This window comes from Typopeltis vanoorti, chromosome 11, assembly GCF_054136105.1.
Source record: "Typopeltis vanoorti isolate ZY-2024b chromosome 11, IOZ_Tvanoo_1.0, whole genome shotgun sequence".
Lineage (NCBI taxonomy): Eukaryota > Metazoa > Arthropoda > Arachnida > Uropygi > Thelyphonidae > Typopeltis > Typopeltis vanoorti.
Window position 1 is genome coordinate 63,911,775 of NC_143559.1, and position 7,133 is coordinate 63,918,907.

Below are 7,133 nucleotides of genomic sequence, written 5' to 3' on the forward strand. Positions count from 1 at the left end.
TATTTCGAAGAAGTGCGCCATTTTAGAAGGCGGATGATGATAACCTACGTATCAGACCAGTTGATTCGTCGAGGAGATTCTTATCTAAGTAAATCTCTAGACTTTATCATTTAAGCTATTGCATCTGGAATCGCAAGAGAGCGTTAGAACATACATGAAGGATTAACGATAGTGATACAATACGGTGCAGAATTTTGGAACCCGAAGATTAGATTAAAGAGTGGAAAGCAGCAAGCATTTTCAACAACTGTTCTAAGAGTTCTATTTCTGTGCATTTCTGAAAATAATTGATTTTCAGAAACTTAAGAGTAAGTTTTAAGATGGTATTAAAAAACGCTGTGAGTTTCCAAAATAAATACTGCTTAACATCCATGAAATCATTTGAATTAAAAAAAAAAAACTATCATCAAAACTACAAAATATGGTGTTACGTTACGATGAATACATCATTACAGAATCATTCAAAAAGAAAGAAAGAAAAGAAAAGAAAAGAAAGCCATAGAAAACTACCGTCAAAACCTAAAATATGATTACGTCATGTGGATATATTCCTCGTTATGTGGTAATGTTCAATTAAAAGAATTCAAAGACTACATAAGTAGATCTTACATCCCTATAAACATTCCACTCTTTAAAATTAAAATAAAACAACTCTGTGATTTATAGACATACTCCTACAAGTCCCCGAAGAGAACAAACTTAGTTCTTCGGTGTATAGAAAACCTACCCATTCCAGAGGATGCCTACTTTATCTCATCATCACCACCACTCCGCGAGCGCAAAAAAAAAAAAAAAAAAAAAGAAGAAAAAAAAGGGAAAAAAAGAAAAAAAAAGCAATTAAAAAGGTAAGAGACAGAACTCTGGAGAAAGAGAAAAAGAATCGAGAACTTAAGTACCCGAACCATACATATCTTAAAAAGGGATATGGGCAAGACAAGATCGTCATGTCCCTATACCAATTTTATGATATTAAAGCATTTTGTAACCTGGTCCCGACAACAAATAAACAATATAAAAGTGGTAAATGGTAACAATGGTAAAAATGGTAACCCATCCTTATATCTAACATATAACAGACAAAATTTCTGAAATACTTCGATAACATGACATGGAAGTCATTTTCATCCTACCAAGATTTGGTAGGATGAAAATTCATTGGGGCATAAGTTTTGTAGGACAAACAGGGCGATCTGGATAGATCCGAATGTCAAAACACATTAATGACGTGAAAAAGAAGAGAAAACATAAATACGGATTAACCTATTATACAACCAACGAGGGCGGTCATCCTTTGCTTCGGAAAAGAAAAAAAAAAAAAAAAAAACAGAAATGTAATACAATGACAAATGCTTCGACATCAAAAAGGAAAAAAAAAAAAATTCAGAAATGTTAGACACATCACTTACTCAATGCAATAAAAATCAAAGCAGTCGTTCTTCAATATCTCATGCACATCGACCTTGGATATGAATCAGACTATGTTTTGAAACGTGATAAGTACTTATGCTGGCACTCATCTATTGTTATACCATTTTTTTTTCAATTTGATTCCAATTCGGCGTTGATATAGTAAAGATCCCTAATTAGTCGTTTAACTATCTAACAAACTCTTCCGAAGATGTGTACAAAAAGAGTTATATGGTACCCGAACTCTCAAAGAATTTCAGCTTGACCGTAGAAATGTCAAGAAAACTTCAACGCCCAAGAGATATTTCACCTGAGGATATCACGTGTTCATAAATCCTTTTATAGTATAAAGCTTGTCATGCATCAGCTTAAAACATCGTCTTTCCTCATGTATATGTGCGCATACATACGCACTATTTTCATGTTAATGAATACTGTACAGTTCAAATTTGCGTTTCCCAACAATTATAATTGATGGGAAACGCAAAATATACACCTAAAATATAATGCAAGTCATTTTGTTAATGTTGTTATTATTATTATTAAAGTAATTTGATTTTAATAGCAGCAGATGTAATTAAATAATGCAAATAATAAAAAAATCTTAATAAAATTATTTTGGTAACATTCCAGCAGAACACCGATATAGGTTGTGCACTGGGGAAAAAAAAAAAAAAAAAAAAAACAGCAAACAATTTCTAATATTCTCATTTATTCTTGGTAAAACAGTGAATAATATTTACCAGAAGGGATGATTTCCAGCACCGGGGGTGGGGGGGGGGGTGGAGGCTGGAAAGAAAGAAAGCAACTGATATAATCACAAGAAAGAGCATATCTTAAAACCCTTTGAATTTGATATTTCATCAAATTATCATAATTTGTTTTGTTCTTTTTCTTTTAGGATATATAAGAAGACATAAAATTGATTAATTTTTGTTCTAGGTGTTTATCAGAACTTTCCACCCCCTTGTATATTAAATCCGCATAAATATGCTGTAAAACAATGCAATAATGATATGAAATAAAAATAAAAATACAACAAATAATTTACAAATTATGCATCTGCTAAGGCTCTCTCCAAAATCCATCCAATTTAGTATTTCGTCGATCCCATGTGTGTGCGTATGAGCGCGCACACACACATACACACACACACATAATGTGGGAGGAAAAGGCACTCTGAATCGTCAATGATCATCCAAACTATTTAGTGCTAGTCACAACTCTCTTCAAAACGGGATAATGAAGCTGCTGCAGGTTAGATTTTACCAACTTAATCAGTGTGGCCAGAGATAAAAATAAAATTATAGTGATTGTTTTTTTTACAGACTTATCAGAAGCATCCGACAATCCTTTACACTAAATACCACTTGAAAAGTTAATGCATATTGAAATAAGTGTGCCTCAGCACATGCGATTTACACCCTACCTATAGAAACAGAAACCACATCACACGTTTAAGATAAAAGCACACCAGGAAGTAACCAATAATCTCTAATAGGGAATAATTTACTGTAAGATAACACATGCATAACACTAAACAGCTACCATTAAGCAGAATCCTTCAATATAAAAGAACAACATAGCCACGGTGTCTTATCACAACGATGTAAACAAGACCTTCTCAAACATGCAGAGTAACATTAATCTTGTTACCAACTAGCCAACTTACGGAAAACTATATACCTAAATTCAAAAAAAAAAAAAAGTTAACGGAATTCAGAAGCCCAAGTGCGCAGCTCATCAAACCTAAAAATCTGACCTCGTATCGATGTAAATCTGAATTAGAATAGTAAGAAAGAATGATAGATACATAAAAATAAAAAATAAAAAACTAATGTCAATGCGTTATTTAAAAACAACATGTCATTCTGTGCAAACCAAACTAAACTGATTACAATCGTTACAACATAAAATGCCAAACTGATATTACGAGAACTAAGAATGCTTATGCATACTAATGAAAGAACAGAGACATAAGTGTTTTATTGTTAATAAGTTATGCTGAAACAGCACTTTAACCCTATTTGAAATAACTACAACTTCATAACTGCACATGAGATGATAATAATAATAATAATAATAATAATAATAATAATAATAATAATAATAATAATAATAATAATAAATCAATAGACTAACACATATATAAATAGAAGAAAAGCTATCCGACATGGTCAATAAATTATCACATAACGTCAGACCTTGTGACCGAAAACAGCACAATGCAGATGTTATACAGTTGGTTCAAATATTCATATATGCGCAATATATATATATATATATATATATTTTTTTTTTTTTTTTTTTTTTTTTCATTCACATACGTGCGCATGTGGTTCGAGGAGTGCATTTCTCCTGCATAGCAAACCAGAGCATACTCTGAGTTGGAAAAAAAAAAAAAGAGAGAGAGAGAGAGAGAACGGTCTCCGCACGGCAGGAATCAGAAAAAAGTTAATTAGGCCTTGATTAATTTATCTTAATAATTTCATTAAATAAAAATTATAAAATTCCTATTAATAAAAAAATACTGATTTCTATAAACTGGTTGATATGTGCAGTTTAAATGTTGTCTGTAGTCTAAATGTTGCAAAAAGAAATGTGTCAGAATTTTACTCATGATATTCATTGAACATATGTAAATACTCGATGCATTTAATAAATATTTGCGTTGAAACTGAAAACAATTATTGTCCACATATGTTACATATGTAACAAATTTTTGTTACATATGCACACAGATTTATGGGGTTTTTTAGTTTATTTTATGGAGCTGTGCATTAGGCACTGATATCGAATATAGCGAATATTATTTTGCAATAATTAAGAGGCGGAAATTATTTTAATGAAGCCCGCCAAAAACTTTAGAACATAATAAGTACTAAGTGAAAGTAAGTACAAACCATAAAATTAATTCAGGTTTTTAAGCCATTAGTCATTGAAAGTAATAAAATGATTTTTACTATTAAATATTTCGCATAGAATTTTTTTATTTGTTTTCATAAAAAAAACAAACTAAATTTGACTAAAATTTCGTATTACATAGTTGTGAAAATATAAATCAACAAAAATCATTAAAATCATCTAAAAATCACTGAAAGAATTGCTGATATTTTAAATGCAAATATTTTTTAAACGAAACTGTTGACAGTTGCAAACTTATCGTACTTAAGGGCAAGATAATCCGAGAATTCTACTCTAGAAACCAAATGTGGAACTTTTTTTTTTGAAGTAGTGCATCAGGTACCCAAAAAGCGAAAGTTGTGGACTCGCACAGATGATGAAATTTATCTTAACATAACCAAAGATAGTTGGTCACCTGTTCTGAAAAGTTTTGTACAAATGCAAGCCCATCCTATAATCTAATCAGTGGTTGTCAAGATAGCGATAGGTCAATACGTCAGAGGTTTATGGTAAGAAAATTTGAATCGGTGAATCGTGTGCAACGAGAATTAAAAAAAAAAATATCTATCAGGTTAATCCACCTGATGACAAACTTATCAGGTGGGGATATCACGTTGAGAAATGCAAATCTCTCATTAGAAAATGGCCAATTTTCTGGCCAAGTCGTTAGTCCCAACTGTACCCACTTAGGTTTATTTCTTCTATAGGATTACGTAAAAAAAAAGTGCACACCTCAAAGTGACTTCACTAGGAGACCAAAATTAGAGATGTTGGAGAACACACGACAAATGCTGAATTACATGTTTAATATATAGAAAGGCTTCCAACGGGGATCGCAATTAAATTCATTCGCCCTAAATAATAACACAATTAAAAACTTTGTAGTGGAAACTGTCATTCACAAAAATTGTTACTCTTTTATTTATTTATGTGGTTTTTTTTTCATCAATGGCATTCAAAATCGAGTATTGTTTTATAGACTTATGTCTTCTTTAGAGATTTTCAAACTATATTTAAAAGAATTTGGTGATTCAATCCCGAATATGGTCTTGTTAAATTTGTAATTGGATAATTTTCTATTTTGTAAACGGTCACAATTGACAGTTTAAGGTAATGGCTGCAAGTCAACTGTTTTAACATGACCTTCAAGTATAGTCCGAATATCAGTGCAAATTTGAGTTTGCAATTACACTGGCAATGCATTCTTTATTTGGGTCATAAGGAACTAATACTTGATTAACTGCTAAATTTATTAATAGTATCACTGATAGTTTTTTAATTTTAATCCTTTTTTAATGAAATCTGACTTATAAGTTTTCGTTTAAGCGATAACAGAAGTGTTTCCTCTTCTGCGTCACGGAGGAAAAAATGCATGAAATATGAAAAGGCGGAAAAGTGGAAGACCTCTGAGTGATTCAAATAAATGTATAAAGGAACAGGTGAAATCAAGGAGAGAGTTGGTATCAACAGAAGAGCTTGAAGATATTAATGATATGGCAATTTTGATCATAAGAGAACGAAGACCTGAGTTCTCACCGCTTAACCATCTATCAACTCGACTTTCTCTTTCTCATTCAAATATAAACACTAGTGTGACTCAGAAATCATTTTCTAATTGTCGGTGTTCTGTAATCGTGAATGGATCACCACTTGGAAATGATACAGTAATCGAAATAGGATTACCACCATTAACACAGTCGTTGAACAACAAATAGTGTCTTCTGATACACAGTATGAACGGGATACGTTAATTCCAGATAACAAGCAGAACGTACTTTGCCACTGTTAGATTTACCTGACACTCAACCTCATCTTAAATTATCAGAAGGATGTGAAGATGGTCAAACATTGGTTCATTATTCTATACTCCCTGGGACTTTCATCCACTAAGACTGCTTATCATATAATCCAAGACTTCGAGTCCATGGCCTCCACTTTATCTGAAAAGCCTCCTCTTGCGCTTTTTGTTGATAATAGTATAGTAGCAGTAAGGATATTTCAGAGATATTGCTAACACTGGACCAAGTAACAATCAGATATCTGAAATGGATATTTCTTCTATAAACCTACATTGCAAGACAACTCCTTCATTGTTGGGATTTCCACTTACTTCACCTCTAAGATTACATTCAACACAATCGGAAAAGTTGAGAGACAGAATCCTTACCTACGGAAGAGTATTTGAAGAAATCCGCAGTGGTTAACGGTTCATTCTGTATCGGCAGTACTAATCTACAAATTTTTACTGTGCATTCTAAGACCCTTGAGGATTGTATATCATTTCTTTCTAGCCCTGCATTATCATGGAAAAAGAAATATTCAGAAAGGAAACAAAAGATTTGAGGACTCGGACCAAGAGTGTGAATGGAGACATTAGGACTCCTTAGAAAACATTAGCTAATATAAAAACTTCAATATGAAATGTGAGACAGAGTCAAGAGAATGAGAAAACAAATGAAAGCTTGGGCCGGAGAAGTATAATGGTTAGAGACGAAATGAGAAGGTTTCAAGAAAATGTGAAGGGGGGGTGTGAATGGAAGACATAATGGCGTGAGAGTGCTAGTGATGAGAGAAGGAAGCACGCTAGTGTAAGTGCAAATAAAAGCATGGATGGTGTAGAGAATGAAGAGTTGGATGTGATGAGAGAGATAGCTTGTTTACGTGTAGTTTTTCATAGGACGAAATGTAAGCTTGAGAGATTAAATAATTTGGCATGTGGTACGGCTGAGAAAAGAAAGAAAAAAGCGGTACCAACGAAGAGAAAGGAATGCTCGTCAAAGAAAAATAGAGTATAATGAGAATTTTGTATGGCGATTCTACGA